The sequence below is a fragment of the Micromys minutus genome (assembly GCF_963924665.1).
Source record: "Micromys minutus genome assembly, chromosome: 31".
In the NCBI taxonomy this organism is placed as follows: domain Eukaryota; kingdom Metazoa; phylum Chordata; class Mammalia; order Rodentia; family Muridae; genus Micromys; species Micromys minutus.
In genome coordinates, this window is record NC_137966.1 from 5,685,478 (window position 1) to 5,706,860 (window position 21,383).

Here is a 21,383-nt window from a genome sequence, read left to right on the forward strand (position 1 = left end):
CAATGTGTGTACATATGATTAAAACGGTGAAAGAATGTCTAAGATGGATGTAAATGCTCAGGGAATCATATCTTACTTACTTCATACAGACTCTACTAGGGACAGAATGACTTCCCCACTTTCATAAACTGCACTGTTGTAGTGTTATTAACTCAGTACAACAATCACAATACACAGAGATTTCAACAGTAGATTCTTCAAGCTGAAGATGGGATTGCATTGAACTGTAGGAGGGAAAAAGAAGATAAATGTACTGAAAACAAGTTATAAAGAAATAATAAACCATTGTATTTTTTTCACTTAATGACTTGAGGCATAGGGAGTGGTAAGAAGCCAAATTCCCTTCATCATGATTGAATATTTATTCTCCAAACCTGATCAATTAATACTCGTGAAGTAATTATTGTCAGTTGTTCAAGTGTTTGGATTGCTTTTCTTATTTTTCAAATGGAGACAAGGAGTCAGAAAACACAATACTGCTGAACTACAACTTTCTGTGAGAACTTAAAGTCCTTGCCCTCAAAGGGAAAATATGACCCCTTCCTCCACAGAAAGTGTATTTGCAGACCAACATTTTGACATTTGCGCGATGTTTCATCTATATCTGAAAACTGTGATGAAGGAAGAAATGTGCAGACTTTGAGAAACAATGCTTTGAGTGGTCAGAAACTAAATTCTCATATTATCTCTCCTCAGAAAGAGCAGATGAGAATTCTATCTGGAGATGCTGAAAACAAAAGTGGGTATTTATTTACATGTCAAACGTTTCTCTTCCTGGTGTCTCCTCCACAAATCTCCATCTCATTTGCCCTCCCCTTTGCCTATAACATGGTGCTCTCCCACCTACCCACACACCTCTACATCACCCCTCTAACATCCCCCTATACAGGAGCTTCAAACATCCATAAAACCAAGGCTCTGGCCTCCCATTGATGCCAGAAAAGGCAATCCTTTACGACATATGTAGCTGGAGTCACAGGTCTCTCCATGTTTACTCTTTTTGATGGTTTAGTCCCTGGGTGCTCTGGGTGGTCTGGTTAGTTGATAGAATTATTTTTCCTCTGGGGTTGCAATCCCCTTCAGCTCCTTTAGTTCTTCCTCTAACTATCCCATTGTGGGCCCCGTGCTCAGTCCAGTGGTTGGCTGTGAGTATCTGCATTTGTATTAGTAAGGTGCTGGCAGAGCCTCTTAGAGGACAGCTATACCAGGCTACTGATAGCAAACACTTCATGTTATCAGCAATAGTGTCTGGGTTTGGAGTCTGCAGATGGGTTGGATCCCTATGTGGGGGACGTCTCTGAATGGCCTTTCCTTCAGTCTCTGCTCCATTTTTTGTCACTGTGTTTCCTTTCGACAGGAACAGTTCTGGGTTAGAAAGGCTTAGCTTTTAGTGCTCCCTGTCTATCCAGCATGTAGGGTTTTCAATGATTGAAATCTCAGTCATCCCATCAATGGTACTGGAATATTTGCAGAGGATGCCAGATTCTGCATGATGTATTGAGAAGAATGTAGAAATCAGCTTTAGGAAGTTACACTCTTCCTTGTTAATTTCAATGTTCCTTTTTCCCTTTTTAGTAGAGATCTGGGTGAAAATGACTTCATGCAGGGGATCCTGCTGAATGTAGGTGTTTAATTAAGCAGCGTGATCTAGATCCTCAGAGACATTCCTGAACAGTGTAGCCTTAGCTTCCCTCTACCCTTTGCATCCCTGATTTATGGCCCTACCACGAGTCAGATTAAGTATACTTTCTCAGCTTTAATACTTCTCTTAGTTCATGGTATTTTAGTACAAACCACATCATTCCATGTTCTTTTTGAGCAAATATAAAATATTTTATTTATAATAGATGTCTAAGGGACAACGGCGAATCATGATCTTTTAGCTGTCTACATAGACCTTTCCTTAGGTGATATACAATAAGCTTCCTGAGCAGACTCTCCTGGTGATTGTTTCCTTTGTCATCTTTAATGGACACATAATACCTTACCTTACTTAATAAAATTTCTGTTGCATTTCTTCCTGTTCCATAGCCCCCATTTCTCACAAGCTTATTCTTATGTCTCCAGTTGCTGACTTCCAAGCAAACAAAGCATAATTTCATTCATTTTGGTTTATTGCTGTTTTCCAGTTAATTCAGACTTTGTCCTTACTCTGAAGGCTTTAGGCAATGCTCTTTACTCCAACCACATGCATGTTTGCATTTTTATTTTATGAATGAGGAAACTGATATAGTGAGAAATTAATAAAACACCCCAAGGTCATGTTTCAATAAGAATGAAAGCTTAAGTACCTATTTTCCTTCTAAGGACCACATATACCTCTGTTGGACAGAATCAGATGTGTTAACTAAAGCTACAAGATGTGTATGGTATAGGCAATGCTTCATGGTTGGCTTTGCCACATGATTCTGCTCAGTGAAAGTCCTTACTTTCTATTAGCACATTCTGATACCCCAGCTGATTGAAGCTTCACTGTTTAGAGAGTTACAGCTTACATTATAAAGGAAAGGGGATCTAGAGCTTTGAGGCCAAGGGTTAAAATCTAAATGAAGATTTGAAACATATAAGAATTAATGTAACTATGCATAACTGGCCAAATCAGTTCATGCTTTACAATCTGAATAGACAAAGATATTCCTATTGATTCTTGAGTTGTCACCACCGTATGTAACAGCAGCCTTATCTCTGGGGACGCTCTGGGTCTGACTCCCATAGATTCATGTGTTTTAATGCCTGGACATAGAAAATGGCACTATTAGGAGGTGTGACCTTGTTGGAGAAGGTGTGGTCTTCTTAGAAGTGTGTCACACTGGACCTAGCTTTGAAGTCTAAAATGCTTAAGCTACAGCCAGTGTTAAACACATCCAATCTTCTCATTGCTACCTTCAGATTAAAATGTTGAAGCCTTGACTCCTTCAGCATCATGTGGGGCTGCACACTGCATAATTCCTTCCATGATGTTAATGGACTAAACTTCTGAAATTATAAGTCCACCCCAATTAAGTGATTTCCCTTACAAGAGTTCATTTGGTCATGGTATCTCTTCACAGCAATGAAACACTAAGACGTTATCTGACAGTGTTATTTATCATCTTCATACTTATTCTTGCTGTGATATCCTTCATTATGAAGATATTGCAAAGACAAGAGGGTTCCCAAATACATTCTTGAACCTTGGTAGTGGCTAGGCAAGCTTCTTACATTTTTAAAATCTATCAAGCCAAAGGTATTTTGTTTTATAAATGGAAAAAAAATATTTTATATGAATACATTTAACCCTTGTTTCTTTTCTCTTTTAAAGTCAATTCCCCACATGAGTTTCCTACTAAACACAGCCCTTTTTGTTTCTTTGCATAAGATTGTAGTTAGATACTGTTACAACTGAAATATCGAAATTCATACACAGAACTTACTAATATTCTGAGTAATATGCTTTGGATAGTTAAGTATCATAATGTGAATATATAAGAGTATGTGTGTCATCAAATAAAGTATGTAGAGTCTTAATTTAAATACATGTGTTAATAACACAGGATAAGGTGTGAAGAAACCATAAGAAATCCTGCATAGCATAGTAAGGAAATACAATGAACTGTTCTTTAAAAGAGGTTTCAACTCAGATTTCTTAGCACCTAGGTTAGGATCTGCTTAGTGATAATAGGATAAGTACTTCACTAATGTGATTCTGAATGAGCAATTTTCATATTAATGGCTTTCTCACTGTATTAATGAAAACACAATTTGCCACCATAATGGGGACATCACTTAAATTAGATCAAAATCGCTAACATAAACGTGGCTGTTAATAAGGCAAAACTTTTGTATATGCTAATGGTTCTCCGCTTGTACTTACAATGTTCTTATATCCAAAAATTTGTATGGCATTAGAAAGGACAGCCCTTTGTTATTGATGGCTTAATAATGTCACTTCCTGTATTTGTGAACGACTGCTATTACTTTAACATTGTATAGGTCTGCCAGAACCTATAAGTAATGAATGGGACAATGTGCTATACACTAGGAATAAGCATGATTGTTAAATGCCAGATAAGATTTTTTATTCTTTTTTTTTTTTTTTTTTTACTGATTTTATTGGATATATTTTATTTACATTTCAAATGTTATCCCCTTTCCCGGATTCCCCTCCATTTCCCCTATCCCACCACCCTACCCCCTATGAGACCGTTCACCCACTCACACACCCCTTCCTGCCTCCCCAACCTGACATTCTCCTACACTGGAGCATCAAGCCTTGGCATGGCCAAGGGCTTCTTCTCCCAACCTGATGCCCAACCCTGCTACATATGCAGCTGGAGCCATGGGTCTGTCCACTCTTTGGATAGTGGTTTAGTCCCTGGTAGCTCTGGTTGCTTGGTATTCTTCTTCTTTGGGGTTGCAAACCTCTTCAACTCCTTCAATTCTTTCTCTAACTCTTCCATAAAGCACCGGGTTCCCAGTTCTGTGGTTGGCAATGAGCATTCACCCCTGTATTTGTTATGTTCTGGCAGAGCCTCTCAGGAGACAGCTATACCTGGCTCCTGTCAGCATGCACTTATTGACTTCAGCATTATTGTTTGGGTTTGGTGGCTGAATATGGGCTGGATCCCCAGGTGGGACACTCTAGATGGCCTTAACTTCAGTGTCTGCCCTAAGCTTTGTCTTCATATTTCTTCCTGAGAATATCTTTATTCCCCCTTGTAAGGACTGAAGCATCTGCATGTTGTTCGTCCTTCTTCTTGAGCTTCACACACTCTGTGAATTTTATTTTGGGTATTTCGAACTTTTGGCTAATATCCGCTTATTAGTGAGTTCATGCCCTGGGTATATTATTGTGATTGGGTTACTTCATTCAGGGTGATATTTTCTATATCTATCCATTTGCCTAGGAATTTCATGCACTCATTATTTTGAGAGCTAAATAGTACTCCATTGTGAAAATGTACCACATTTTCTGGATCCATTCCTCTGTTGAAGGACATCTGGGTTCTTTCCAAATTCTGGTTATTATAAATAAGGCTGCTATAAACATAGTGGAGCATGTCTCCTTGTTGTATGTTATAGCATCTTTTGGATATATGTCTAGGAGTGGTGTATCTGGGTCCTCAGGTAGTACTATGTTTAATTTTATGAACTGCCAGACTGATTTCCAAGCAGTGGTACCAGCTTGCAATCCCACCAACAGTGGTTGACTGTTCCTCTTTCTCACATCCTTGCCAGCGTCTTCTGTCACTTGTGTTTTCAATCTTAGCCATTCTGACTGGTGTGAGGTAAAATCTCCAGCTGGTTTTGATTTGCATTTCCCTGATGACTAAGAAGATGATGAACATTTCTTTAGAAGCTTCTCAACCATTCAATATTCCTCAGCTGAGAGTTCTTTGTTTAGCTCTGTCCCCCATTTTTAATAGTGTTCTTATCATCAAGGATTTGCATAGCTTATGACAGTTGAAGAACAATAAAATAGTAAACAAAGAAGATAACCTAAATGTCAGAGTACTAAGCATGCAGTGCCACACTACTCTAGATAGGTATTAAGTGGCTGAGGATTATATAAGAAAATACTGCATACAGTATGTGTTAAAAGGAGATGTTTGTCCCTTTGAAGGTCAGAGGTTCATTTATTGAATGCCTGGTGCCCAGCTAGTGGTGTTCTTGAGAGGTAATTGGGTCATAAAGCTCTGACATAATTGATGTATTAATCTGTTGATGGATTTAGGATTGGGTAAATTATTGGAAGCTGATGGAGACTGTGGAAGTTTGGGCTTGATTTCAAGATGTGGAGCCACACCTGTCATGTCCCTGGCTTTTTCTTTTCATCTCTGTGTATTAGAAATTATACTACCAAACACCATTGCTATTGTGTCCTGTCAACTCCCTGCCATATTTTTCTGCCTCATCTTGTCCAAAAACAACAGACATTTGGATTCCAGTCAGAACCCTCGAAACTTTGAGCCAAAATAAATGTTTCTCTTACACTATTTTAACTAAGGATTTGTCCTAGTCACATGAATTAACACAAAATGTAGTTATAAAACATTTCAGTAGGAAGTTTAGCACATATATAATTAGTAAACTCATAATAGTTTTGGTATTTATTATATATAAAGATCACTAGTATTAATGTATATTATCTACTGTTGTGTGTGTATGTGTGTGTGTGTGTGTGTGTGTGTGTGTCTGTCTGTCTGTCACAAAGGATAACTGTATACATTTATATAGATAGCAAAGGTAAATGATATTTAATGAGAAAACAATTTTGTATGTACTAAATAAAATGTTAAAATTATTTTACTGGATGCATTTTATGTACATTTCAAATGTTATCCCCTTTCCCAGTTTCCCCTCCATCCCCCTCCACCTATGTCTATGAGAGTGCTCACTCATGCACCCCTTCCTGCCTCCCTGCCCTGCCATTCCCCTACACTGGGACTTCGCGCCTTGGTAGGATTGAGGGTTTCTCCTCCCATTGATGCCTACCATCCTCTGCTACATGTGCAGCTGGAGCCATGGGTTCTCTGTCTCTGTCTCTCTGTTTCAGTCTCTATCTCTGTCTGTCTCTCTGTCTCTCTTTCTGTGTGTATGTATGTGTGACTGTCTCTATTCCATGAGTTCATGGAATCTGTTTTAACAATCAGGCTTAAAATCAAGCACCTAAGCCTTGCTAAGCCATCTAAGAAACCCTGTTCCTTATTATTCAGTTTTAGATAGAATGGCATGTACTTCTGGCTGGTTTAGAACTTCCTATGTAATCAGGAATGTCTTTGTAATCGGGACCTCCTGACTCTACCTCCTAAGCTCACATTAAATTAATGTTTATAAATATAGGTAAAATACAACTTAATATTGTTTGAAATTATAATTGCATATAAAGAACCTTCATTCATCATTTGAAAAATATTGTTTAATATTCTAAAGATGTATTTTATTTTTGATCATGTGAATGTGTATAGATGTTCATTAATATTGGTATCTCTGAAGGCTAGAGGCAATGAAAATCTCTGTTGCAAGAGTCACAGGCAATTGAGAGCTTACTTACAGCTCAGAACTGAATCAGTTCCTCTCCAAGAACAGCCAGATTTTTTAAACACTGATCAATCTTGCCAGCTCCTCTTTTTTGATTTCTAAACAACATTTTACCATTAATATCTACAGAAAATCATTTTAGTGTTCTCTTAGTTCAAAGGAAAGATCTTGGTTATTGACTTGACACAGTAACTTGTCCAACTTACATGAACCACTTAAAACTTGAGAAAACTGAATGCAATCTGTTTAATTGTGAAGTGATATAATGTAGCATAATCCTCAAAGCATGCATTTGAATATAGTGCATATATATTTGCATAGTAATGAATCCACATAATAAAGGATATGGAATTAGGTGAAAGCTAAAAATGAAATAAGATATTGCCAGCATGAAAACATGTGGCTGCATCACATTAAATTTAAATAAAAACTTCCTTTGAAAATTTATTTCAAATGCATTTTTATACTTAAGAAAAATAGCATTGAGGGAAATATTTTTTAATCTTAGGGTGTGACAGATTGCATTATATTGCATATTATATTCTTGACTGGAATAAACATCAATAAATGTTCTGAATAACAATGCTTTTCATTAGTAAAGTTTTGTTGTCTTATAAGGCATTTTCTAAAGGAAAACAAAAGAATACATTTACTGAACATTTACTCTTAGATAGAAACTACCATAGCTTTTTCCACACATTACTTTACTCAGTCTTTGCAACAAGATTTATCTTATCTCTGTATGATAAAAATAATCCTCAAGTTTTAGATGAGAGAAACCAGACACAAGAAGATTAAATAAGTTTTCTTCTTTTTAGTTTTTATTGGATATTCTCTGTATTTACATTTCAAATGTTATCCAGTTTCCCCCTACTCCCATACCCCTCCACTTGTTTCCATAAATGTGGTCCCTCTCTCAACCACCCTCTCCACTTAGGTACCTTGGCATTCTCCTACACTGAGAAAACAAGCCTTCACTGGAACAAAGGTCTCCCACTGATGCCAGACAATGCTATCCTCTGCTACATATGCAACTGGAGCCATGATTCTATCCATGTGTGCTCACTGGTTAGTGTTTTATTCCCTGGGAGCTCTGTGGGATTGTAGACCTTTTCTGCTCCTTCAGTCCCTTCTCTAGCTCCTTCATTGGGGACCCGTGTTCAGTCCGATGGTTAGTTGCTAAGCATCCTGAACTGTATCTGTATGACTCTGGCAGACATTGCCCCCCAACAAAAAGAGGCATCAATTTCTGCTTCCTGCCCGTAAGCACTTCTTGGTATCTGCATTAGTGCTTGAGTTTGGTGGCTACATATTGGTGTGAAATAGCTTACCAAGAACCACTCTAATATTGGCTACATACTGACTGCTCAGGTGAAGCAGTCTCTGAATGATCTTTTCTTTGGTTGCACATGTAGTAATTGCAGAGTGAAGGGTTTCATCCTGACAGTGTCACCCCAGAACTGCAACCCGAATCTCCAAAGCATGTTGACTCTGTGCTGTATTCTTATACTGCCTTGATGCCCAGAAAGGGCTTATAACACTGCGGCTTGCATTATAATAAGTTCATTGTTTTAAACCATCTCTCCTGTCACACTATCAGTAAATCGTACATGCCATTTATAGTGCCAATGCTTGGGTTACAGATTTTGGCTACAATAGAGAATCCTATCAGCAAAGGAAAATCTCTCTTTCTCAGAACTCTGTGTATAGTGGTAGCTCTACAAAAGCACTATTCTGGAGTCCTGAACTCTAAGTATTGCGTATTATACTTAAATTATACTTGTATTGTTGTGTGAAAAATTCAGAATTTCAGTTCAGTCCTTCAGAGTCATCTGCAGGAACCTTAAGTTTTAGGGGTTGGAGAGATGGCTCAGTCATTAAGGGACATTTGCGCTCTTCAAGAGAACCCAAGTCCAGTCCCCACTGTGCTTATATCAAGTGGCTCACACTTGTCAATAAATACAGCTCCAGGAGATCTGATGTCTTTGTCTGGGCTCATCACACACAGACATACCCATAGTATACGCTCACAATTCCAACACATACATATATCAGTAATAAAATGAATCTATAAAAACTTTACATTTTATGAGGATGTACAATAACAGGAAGCTTTATATTATTAAATGGTAGCTAAGCATTAATGGCTTAGAAAATCCTTTTTTCTATGTGTCAGTAAGCATCTTTGCTTCCCACCATCAGACTTTCAGAAACAAATATTGAGAGGCTAAAGCTGTATCAACCTGTATCACGATTAGCTATGTTGGCTTCTTGTATCCCTTTAAACATCATTGATGTACCCATTCATTCATTCATTCATTCAGCAAATAATTATTAACCTACTGTGTGTCAGCTACATGGTAGGGACTACATTTGTGGCAGTACATGAAATAGAGGAGTCTGTCTCTGCAGAACTTACACTTTAATGAAACTACAGAGTTTATAAACAATAGAAAAATGCACAGTACACAGCTGCAGAGAGGAATAGATACTAAAGAGTGAAATAAAGCAGAGGGATGGTAATGGCAGGAAATACCAGTGCTATGTAAAAGATGATGGGGAATATATTCCCATTGCTGTGAAAACAGCCTATCATGAACCACTCTATTAAGAACTACATCCAGTTATCATTATAGATTTTTTGAGTGTAGAGATTTCACACTTAATTTGGGTTTTCTGCTTAGAACCTCATGAGTTTGTAATGTTTTGATAAAATTTTGATATCACGTGAAAGATTAACACAAGTGTTGTAGGTAGAACTCAGGTTATTTGGTTACTTGGAGTCAGAGACAAAGAAAGTGTGTAGGTTCTACTGCTTATAGTATTAAATGATGGAAATTTCTCTATTTTCATTTGGTAACACACTACTTTTGTCATGTAATCTGAGTTAGGAAGAGGTCAAAGACTCCTCACGTGTTCAAGAGGAAACATGACATGGAGTGTTATTGATCTGCAATGATCAAAAATGGCCTGAATCCTCCATGCAAAATTCTTGATGCTGAGCTTTTGTTGTATATGTAAAATGGTGGTGGAGCCAGGTTGTTGTAGAAGAGTGAGGGCTGTAGAAGACAGAAAGAAAAGTACCCATAGCTTTTGTGAGGATTTGAATTTGAGGACTTCCAATTTGTTAAAATGGAAGCAAGAAGCCATTTGATACATCTTAGTAGGTCCTAGCTCGACCTATCTTTCCATGGCAGCAATAGCATTCTATGTTTCTCATGTGGAATAAATCATATGAGTCATGGAGGAGAGCACGGGGTTCATTATAAGCTATTAGCAAACATAGGCATGAACAATAATAAAAAAATATTAGCAATGTGTGATGTAAATATCTGTTTATCATATATTTGAAGACAAAGGAAATTTGTGGAATGATTATGTGTGGGAATAACAGGAAACTATCTGAGATGAGGTCAATGTTTTTGAAATTTAGTTATTTTTTTTAATGTGTGTGTTTTGTATGAATGTATGTATTGTTACAATGTGTGCTGTTTCTGTTGAGGCCAGAGAAGATCATCAAAAACTGGAACTAGAATTATACAGTTGTGAGCTACTTATATGGCTGCCTGGAACCAAATGCCAGTCCTTTTCAAGACCAGAAAGTCTTGAAGAGCTGAGGAATCTTCTCAGTCCCTGATATGAAGACATTCACATAAAACCTGCTTCCAACAGTTTTGCATAATAACTGTTCCTATATGTTATAGCACATATATATCAAATGATGTGTGTATAAGATTATTTGTTTCAGTACATTTTAAATTAAAAAGTAGTTATGTTTATAGAAATGTTCAGCTTCTTTCTTGTTAGCACCAAAATTCCTTAACTATGGTGAGATACATATTATAATTAAGGAGGAGGAGAGATTAGTTAATAATACTGATAATCAATTAGCATCACACTTGAAGGAGACTCAGTTGTCCTGTCCCAAGTGTCAAATTTCTGTTGCATTATTCTAAGTTATCATTTTACATTCCATTGTTTTTAGTCCTTATGTGTCTTGTGTTGTTTAGTTTCTCAGGTTTTCCTTGTAGTTTTGCATGACATGGTATGGGTTATTTCGTGTTTGATTCTCATGGTTAGCTGTGGGCAAAGAGTCAGGAAGCAAGGCTACAAAGGAAACTTTTTTTTTTTAAACACATCACAATACCCTAGCCCTATGGTATATCACCTATATTACTACCATCACCTTGTGAAGTTAGTTTTTACTGTGGTACAACACCAAGCGTTACTTCGTTGTCAGTCTGAATTCCTCAGGATATGTATACCTTATATTGCCTATAGGAGATGGGCCACCTTCCTGCATTTATACATTACTCTTATTCAAATCTGTAGGAATGCAGGAATATTCATTTTCTATTTGTTCCATATTTTACATACCAAGTGTATCTTGTGCTTTATGATTCAGTACTGCTTTTTGTTTTAGTCACAGTGCCATAACCTGGCACAGAAGTAATACTTGGCATTTAGTTATGCATTTCTCTGGCTTGAACCCAACTTCTTTGTTGACAACTTTACATTTTGGATATTAAAAAAAAAGTCTCAAAGACATCTCAAATTTTATCATGTCTTATCTCTAGAATAACCCAGGTTTCAAGGAGGCCTAGCCCTTTCTATTATGGAGTAATATTAGACATGGGATCTCTGATATTGTTTATTCTTATAGTTACCCTGTTCTCTAAAATAGATAGACATGTTTACACAATCTACACGTCCAATCACAAAGTTAATTAAGTCAAACATGGTAAATCTTTCAAGGCACCTTGAAGGTAGTAAGTACTGTGTAAACATGAAGTGAACTTGAGATTTAGTAGTGTTAATCTATGAAAATAAAGCAATATATTAGTAGAGTGCTATTGTGTATGCATGAATGTCAAAACATATAGGAAGAAAGTAAACTATGTGTACAGAAAGAATCCTAGATGATAAACATGGTATTTTAATGTCACTACAAAAAGAAAAACTGGTAAATATATATACTAATATAAAGAGGAAATATTTTATTATATATAGTTTTATATATACTTTAAAATTAAACTTATTATCCATTCTTTTCTATACTATATGACACTTATTTTTGACATGGGCCAACATTTCCAAACATATAAATGTTTATGATTAATGAGAAAAGACAAAGTTATAATCGAAAAGACATAGTTTTGCTTATTACACTTATTACTACAATTAGAATATTTTTATGGTATAAAATAACTGAATTTATTTTTATAGTTATAGAAATTTCATTTTTTTTCTGTATCACATCATCTTTGGAGTTGGGTGATTTAAAAGTATTCTTTATAATTTGTGACCTTTTATTTAGCACTAAGAGGAAATGTGATCTTTGAAATTTTTTTTTATTTATTTACATTCCTGACATTTAAATCACCTACCACCAAAGATGATGTGATATAGAAAGATGAAATTTAGATTACCATAAAAATAAATTCAGGTATTTTATTTATTTACATCCTTGTCATTGCCCTTCCTTCTTAAAGATACAATTTTTTAATCAAAAACATTTTCTACTAACATATGTCCTGGCTAATTTTTACACCAACTTGACACAAGTTAGAGTCATCTTGGAGTAGTGATTTTAAATTAAGAAAAGTCCTTTATATGATCCGGCCTTGAGTTAAAACTGTAGATTATTTTCTTAATTAGTAATGGATTAGGGACCAGCTCGTTGCTGGTGTTATTACCAATGGCCTGGTGGTGATCCTGACTTCAATAAAAGAAAGCAAGCTGAACAGGCCACTAGAAAAAAATGTCAGTGAACAGCATCACGGCATAGTCTCTGCATCAGCTCCTGACTCTAGCTTCCCATCTGGTGTGATTTCCTGCTCCCACTCCCCACAATGGACTGTGATTCACAGTAGGCCAAATAAACCCTTTCCTCACCAAGTTGCTTTTGTTCATGGCATTTCAACACCACAGCTGCGACCATAAAAATACCCAGTTAACTGTCTAGGAGGGCTCTGTCCTGAAATAAAATATTAGAGAAATAACAGAGACAGAGAACTAGAAGTTATGGAGGGTTGACTGAGCAGAACACTAGCAGATAAAGGAAGACAGATTATTCACAAGTGAACTGAGGTTTGTGGGGATGGGGCTTGGGGGTGGCAGCCAAATGAATTCTGATGATCTCAGGTGCACAAAACAGGTGTGAATGTCTTAGTGACAGAAGCTAGAAAGAAACCTTCCAAGATGTATTTCAGTGAATGACAGCCAAGAAGAGATGTTTAAAATGGTAAGAGGCGTTAGCGCTCTTTGCTGAGAATGTGTCCACGCAACACATTGAGCTTCTAGGACATTGTCCCCTATTGCAAAGTGCTATCAAGTTCTACTCACCAGTGTTTGGCTTCTTGAGCTCACCTTATCCTACATGATTTATCTGCTCACTGGACCTGGCTCTCAAGTGTTAAATCCTGAGTTCACTGGATATATGAGATTTCTTCTTAGTACCACAAGATTGAGCACATGATCCAGGGTAATCCCTAAAATATACTTAAAGACAAAAATGCCAAATGGAGGGACTCTCATGCTCAGTTTCAAACACGAGTGTTGACCATGAGAAGACATTCCTGGAAATACACCCATGGATGCACAAGTCAATATGTGTCATCATTTGCAATCGCCACCAAACAAAATGACACAGGAATAAAGAACAGAGGAGTGGGAAAAACAACTCAGTTTAAACCATTCCAGACATAAACTCCTAGCACGCATACAGCTCAGTGACCAACTTGAAGAAATGAAGGTAAACGTGCTCAAGAGGGGTTTAAATACTTATGCACCATAGAGAAGTTTCTGGAACTTTTATATGCTCCAATGTAACAGGAGTCGAAATTACAGCTCATTGAGTTAAACTTTTTCCAGGCCTCTATTTATCCTAAATCAAAGAAAAAAAGTTATAAAATCCTAACAGTGATACAGAGTCTATCTAAAGGTATTATAATAAAAAGAAAATGGATATATCTAAGGAGAATAACAATCTGAAAAAGGAGCAGTATAAAGAAAGAGAAATGTGAAAGGTGCCAGAAAGGTCATAGAACTGCTTTTTTTTTTTTTTTTTTTTTTTTTTTAATGTGGAGAGAAGTCATAGAAACTTATAAAAAGTGTCCTGAAATGTAGCCACATCTTATCAACTATGTTTGAGGTTTATCTTCTGTTTTAGAATAAGTATGGAAACATCAGAGGCTACTTATCACAACAGTGATAATAACATGGATGTACTCACTGTGTGAGAGGCTTACTTGGAGTAGCTTCATCCATTGTTCCATTTACAAATCTCTTTGTGGGACGACGTATTACTATTTCATTTACCAAGAAAAATAAAGCTGCTGCCTCTGTTTGAGAAGGGAGTACTAGCCACCTCCATCCCACACTATGCTTTCCATTGCTTCCTCCTCTAGATATAGAGAACATTCTGCTCTCCTGATGTGCAATCAGCTCCTCCTTGGATTCTGTATTATAATTCCAGATCACACATTCTCTCCCATCTGCAGCTGAGGATCATTTCCTCGAACTGATGATATACAGCCCGGGGCCATGAATATGACTATTTTAATTTTAGATTCTTAGAGATGAAGATAGCATCTGACCTTCTCTTTCCCTGCCAGTTCTAACTTTCAGATCCTGTCACAGCCTGAGTTCAGCTTAGGTGCAGTAGCATAAGCCACTGTATAGTGTGATGTCATTGTCTTTCTACCATCACTATTTACTGTAAAAATATAGATATTCCTCCCAGGTATAATATATTATGTCCTTTGTGCTTGCAAAGTCCTTCATCTCCTTACTTGACCTTCGCTTCCTGTTAGCTTGTGGAACCGTGGGGTGTTTAAAGCACCATGGTTACTGGTTGTGATGAGGCTTGAGACCCCAGTGACCCTAAGGGATGGTAGGAGTCTTCCTTTACTTCTGAAACCAGACTGCTGTCCCTAGCCACAGCCCTCCATAGATTTTTAGCCATCAGTCATATGGGGCAACGCTACAAGCCCCTCCACAGGTGAGGACATCACCACAGGTTATGTAGGCTCAAGACAGATCTTCATTTATAATGAGGTACCTAAAGGCCTGGAGGCTTATCCAATAAGCCTTTCTTCCCAGACACTCCTCCCTGCAAATGGTATTTAATCTCAGGCCCACCCTGAGAAGTCTGGGTAGCAGGAGTATGGTTTTATTCATTCACTTTCCTCCATGACAATAAATGCCGTAAAACCATGAACTGTCTCTCATACCCACCAATAGGAACTGTAGAGAAGTCCTTTGTCTACAGGGCTGTCACCTAATTTCTGGTAGAAGGCCTCCCCTAGCCGTGGCAGTCACCAAGCCGAAGCCTGCAGAGTGGCAAGCCAAGGACTACCAAAGGGGACAAGCCTGAGCTCCTCCCTTCTTCTCCCTTCTGCCCCAAGAAGGATCCCACCACAGCCTCGCACCTCATTCTCAGCCTCTTCTTCAGCCTTTACAGGGGCCTGGGTGTCCAAAGGCCTGGAAACCAGGCAGCTCCATGCCTCTTGGCAGGTCGGGGGACACTCAACAAGTTCTGGCTGTCCATCCTGCACCTCAGACTGTGATTTCCCACCCCCAGCGTGGTGGCTTCCCATAGCACAACACCCACCCATGGAAGCATGGGGTAAGCATGGCCCAACTTCCCGCATCCTGCTTCCCCAGCAGCAGACATGAGACTCCCCCCCACCACCACCACTAACCAACAGCTAGTGCCGGCATTTATCCAACATTAGCTCATCTCTAGTTTTTGCTTCTTTATTCCTCCATTTTTACCTGTTGTAAGCTAAGTCTTATTCCCCTTATTTATGGTCTACGTTATTTCTTCTATTTCCTAAGAACCTGGGAATGGACTTTTTTTTTTAAGAATTGATTCTTGCAGACATGACTAAAGAACAATTTGTTTAATCCCCTAATCCGGTGTGATATATGACCTTGTAGAAAGGGTTTATATCAGTCCAACATTTTTGTAGGTATCTGGATCATATTACTCCCTTCCCCCCAGAAACAAAATACCTGACCTTCAGTAGAGGGGTCTGGGCTGAAAGTCTGTTCCCTGTCTCTAGTGTGGCTCCAACTCGATGACACCTAGCTTTCTGATATTGATTGTTCTAAGTAAGTCACTCACTGCAAGTTTGTTTGAACCTTCCCAGGATCATTGATGCTGACATTTGGGGTAATTTTTATTATTAATCTACTATATTCCTCAGTGGTGATATTGCTTATGAATGAAGCAAAATCATGAGTGTTTTGAACACTAAACATGATGTAAGGGTTTGGAACATTTACGATTTCACTCTAGTCCCAGATATAGACACTATACATTTGGTGAGTTTGTGGGAAAACAAACTCTTTACAGGCACAATTGCTTTTTCTCTTTCACATGCAACTCTGAAAATTTGATCCAGTATACATTGAGCATCTCTAGTTGATCAATATTTATCTTGAAAACCTCAGAAAAACAACGCATTTAATCCCATTAACAAATTTTCTTGAAAAATCAAAAGAACTCTTTTCCCCATAATAGATTTAATTCAAATAACATTTATTTTTGTTTTTTACAAATACCAGTTATTTAAATAACTGTCATGTTATATGTCATTAGAATGTATGAAAAGGTATAAATTTTTCTTTAGGTCATTATTTGCTGTATATTTTTATATTTAAGTAGAAAGAAATACTCAAAATTCTGGTAGGAATATGGATTTCTTTATAGAAATGTGTTTAATTCTATAGGTACTGGAACTTGAACGTCATGTACCATAAATGTTATTTACAAATGAAACCCAATTTGCATTTCATTTATTTAAAATTTTTCTAAGAAAAAAATTAATACAAGCGCTGCAACTCCTATGTACTCCCTACATCATTCTTTTTAGGCCAAAGGGAAATATATTTCCTCCTGATGTTAAGAAACCCTCAAAGTTAATTACTGGAGATAGTTGGATTTTTTTTTTTTTTTTTTTTTTTTTTTTTTGCTTATCTTTATTCTAGAGGGACCATACACCATTTGCATGTAGCCATGTAGGGTGAGTTCACTTCCGACACTGCCAATTATATAAGTCTATCAACAGCTATTTTATTATGGGAACAATAGAGACAGAAGGCTCCGACTCTCTGATGAATGTAGATTAGACAGAGGTCACCCTGACATACATAATTAGTTTTAGAATGTTAAATTAATAGGTAGTATGCCCCTAAGGCAACCATACATGTAGGCTGAAGCTGCAGGATCTGGAGCCCGGCCCTCGTATGCTGTTGTCAGTGCTGACATGGCTTAATCCACCGCCTCTGAAGTGACATACGGTATTATGGAAAAGCTAAATGCCTGTAAAAACAAAATTTGCATAATATTATGGTCATACTACCCACATTTCCCTTCAGAAACATTTGTGCAACTCAATTATTATGCAAATTCATAACAGGGTGTTGGCTAGACAGGTACATCTTGGAGTGCCTTAAATAAATCTTGTAAGGAGGATTCAATAAGCAATCAATGGCAATCTTTGGAATGATATTAAATTTCTGGTCTGGATTGCTAAAAATATTAGCTTAAGAGTAGGAAGGTGAAATGAAAGTCATTCTCCATTTATAAATGCTTTCCTACCCGTATGCAGGCAAAGAGAGGAATATCTAAGCAGAGCTCATTCACATAGAAGAACTAAAAACCATATGCCAACTTTCCTATGCTTCGATCCCTGGGTCAATCAGATCTTTTACTACTGTTGTGGTTGTTAACACGCTTGAACAAAAACCAATCATTTATAGACAGAATAGTTATAAATTTATCCAGATATATAAAAGGAGGTTAACTTTAAGTAACTAGAGTTGAATCTGTAGTATTAATTTGTGGTATATGACGCACTATTATTTTATCAATAATATAAATTTGTTTTCTCTGTTTTTTGCATTAATTATGTGACTGGAATTAAAACCTGTTCATCTTTCTATGAACTTCAATATAAACAACAGACCAGGAAGGTTGAATCTATTGCCATATTTTGTTGAGGAAGTATGTGAGAACTGTTGCTTGAGAATCTTTTGTCATATGCGTAGCCAGGTAATGGCAAAGCAAGAAATGCTTGAAAATGAAGGTTCATATTCTAATGCTTTTATATAAATCATATGTATATATGATATATATAATAGATAATATATAATAAATAAATAAAAAGATAAACAGATAATGCACAAAACATATATAAATGATTAATCTAGGCATCTCCTATTTAGGTTTAGATTAAATAATTATCCAGTATATTCATTATTTCAGCACCAAGTTAAAACTGCTTAGAGAATTCTAGGAGATATTTTGGTATATACTTCTATGGTCTTGGAAGATTTAACTTCCTCAATGTCATATGGTCACTGTACACATACTTGTTTTGTATCTACACTTGAGTTTAATGTTATCACAACACTAATTCTAGTGGACACTCACCTTGTGACAACTTAAGCACTTGAAAGGTTGCTGTATTAGGTTAGTATTTATATAATTTAAAATTGCTTCAGAGTATAATTTACAGAGTAGCTAATGGAATTACTGCTATGACTGATCTGAACGTGTAGACCGAAGATATCAAGAAGGTCAGACCCAGATAAATTAGAGGTTATTCCCATAGTTCAGTTATGAGAACAAAATTCCTGGTGATCTCCATCTGTCCAATATGGTATTTTCTTCATCTTTGACCATATTACCTCACGTTAATCAGGTGTTCCTATCAGCCCTGGGTACCACAAGAAGATGACATCCTATATTTTGTTTAATTAGTCCTTTGGCAAGATGGTACATATGGACCATTTATAAAACCATAAAATCACTTTAGCAGTCTGAAGTTGTTTTGTTTTAGTTTTTTTACCTGTATTTGGGTTTATGGAATAAGCAAGTGCCATAAAAAATTAAAAAATGAATTGAGAAAGAAGTAGCTGTAACTTTCAACCTCTGTATATGGAAAAAGAATTTTACCTACCAAGAAGGTGTACATGGTGTATGATTGGTGCAATAGTCCTCCCGAAGATAAATATTGTGTCCTGCAGCATCATCTCTTAAAATTTTTCCTTATGTAAACACACAATCTACATAGATCACACATTCAACAACACAGTCAGCTACTTGGTAAGACAAAGGTTGTGAAATGCTAGCCAAATAAAAATGCTCTGTTTCTCCAGCAGATTCCCCTCCAGGAGATAGGAAAACAAAGAAAAAAAATCTAAACATTATTTTCTCCGCAATGATAAAATATTCCTGTTCTTAAGTGACAACATAAAATAAATGATCTATTTTTAGTTATTGATTTTATGAAATATAAACATTGGAAATAGATTAGAATATTTTCAAAAGGATAAAAATTAAGACTATTATGATGGCATAATCTTTTAAATACTTTATCTGGCATTAAAAAATGATACATTATAGAGTTAATTTTTTTACACTATACTTGACCTTAGTTGAATTGTTTGTTCTAAGAATACTTCTATTAATTTTTATTTTCTTTTTGGTAAGTTTTAACTAATTCTTCATTCTCCAAAGTGTTACCGAATGTACATCATGCAGAAGATCCCTAGTAAAACGTACCATTTTCAGCAGAGAATAACATTATTTTCTTTCTTTTGGAAAACAAATATTTAGGGAAACTATAGGCATATATACAGGTAGTTAAAATAAAGAAATATTTTGTTATTATTTGTTAAGAGGTAACTACCAAGTAAGCTGACCAACTAGAATCTGATTCCTGTGTTATGCAGTAAAAGAGGAATAAGAACAGGCAGAGAGAAGGAGGTGGGTGGTGTAGAAATCCACCCAACACCTGATAGAAACGGAGGCAAAGATGTACAGTCAAGCATTAGACTGAGCTCAGGAGTCTTATGGAAGAGTTGGGGGAAGGATTGAAGAATGTGGAGGGCATCAGAACCCTATAGGAAGACCAATAGTCAACTAACCTGGATCATTGGGAGCTCCCAGAGACTGACGCAGTAACAAAAGAGTGTACACAAACTGGACCTATTTTCCTCCTACATATGTAGTAATGTGCAGCTTGGTCTTTATGGGGTCCCCAACAACTAGAGATGTGGCTTTTTCTGACTCTGTTGCCTGCCTGTTTATCCTGCTTCCCTAATTGGACTGCCTTGTTTGGCCCCACTGAGAGACTATGTACTAGTCCTGCAGAGTCTTGATACAAAGGGTGGAATGGTAAGGGGAGCTTCCCCTTCTCTGAGGAAAAGGTGAGGTTGTATGTGGGAGAGAAACTATGTCAAGGGGAAGCTGGGAGAAGAGGGGAAACTACAATCTGAACACAAAGCAAATAAATGATTATTTAGAAAGAAGAGTGTATTTCAAACAAAACAGGGTCATTGAGACAACTGAACAGCAAAGAGAAACAAAAGATTGACTTGCCAAAAAGTATTAGCATTTAGTTACTTACCTACAAGTATTAAGTTTAACTTGTTCATTAAGATAAATTGCTAAGATTGAATAACCATTAAAAAAAAGTATTAGCATTTACTGCCCTAGCCACATTACCACCTAGCAGATGGAATAGAAGCAGAAGTCTCATGGTAGACCAGATTGCCCTGTGTGAAGAACCTGCCTCAGCTTGGAGAGAGGGTCTTGAGGAAGAGATGTATGGAAATTATTGAAGAAGCAACTCAAAGTCAATCATAGGTATAAGTTGCCAGCTCTGTCTTCTGCTTGATGTGGCTTTCCAGCCAGCTGTGTAGATAGCTCAGTTTTTGCAGAGCAAAGCCTAGTCTTTTATTTGTATATCAATCAGTCATTTCCCCCTGGATCTCTTTTATTTATTCTACAAGCCAGCGTTTTATGACCTGAGCCCCTTGATTCTTAGAAAAAAGACAAGAAGTATGTTTTTTTTCAACATAGCAAATTGAGTTTCACCCTTGTAAGCACAAACAATTAAATTTAGTTGGGTGAGATCCTATCCTGAGCTTACCATTTCCTCCAATCCTGGACCTAAATTTGCTCTGTCCCAGGCTGACTTTGAACTCAGAAATCTGTCTGCTTGTGTATATTTCTGACAAGCTGGATCATTAATGCATCTGCCTTTTTTCTTTCAGGTCCATGAAGTCCATCATACAATCCATATTGCATTCTTATATGTGCATACTTGAGAAATTATAAATTCTTGAACTCATGTTTTCTGAGTTCTTTCCAATAGCCTTAAGGGTTATTCTGAAGGTTACTGCATTTATCATTTTGCTGAGGAACATATTCTCATACTGTTTCTGATTATCATGAAGTCATTCACCCTAACAGGGAGAACATGGTAATATGCACAGTATTTTACAAACAAGCTTTCAGCATAGTAACCATCAATTCTCGTGAAGGCTCATGCCGTTAGCTTTGT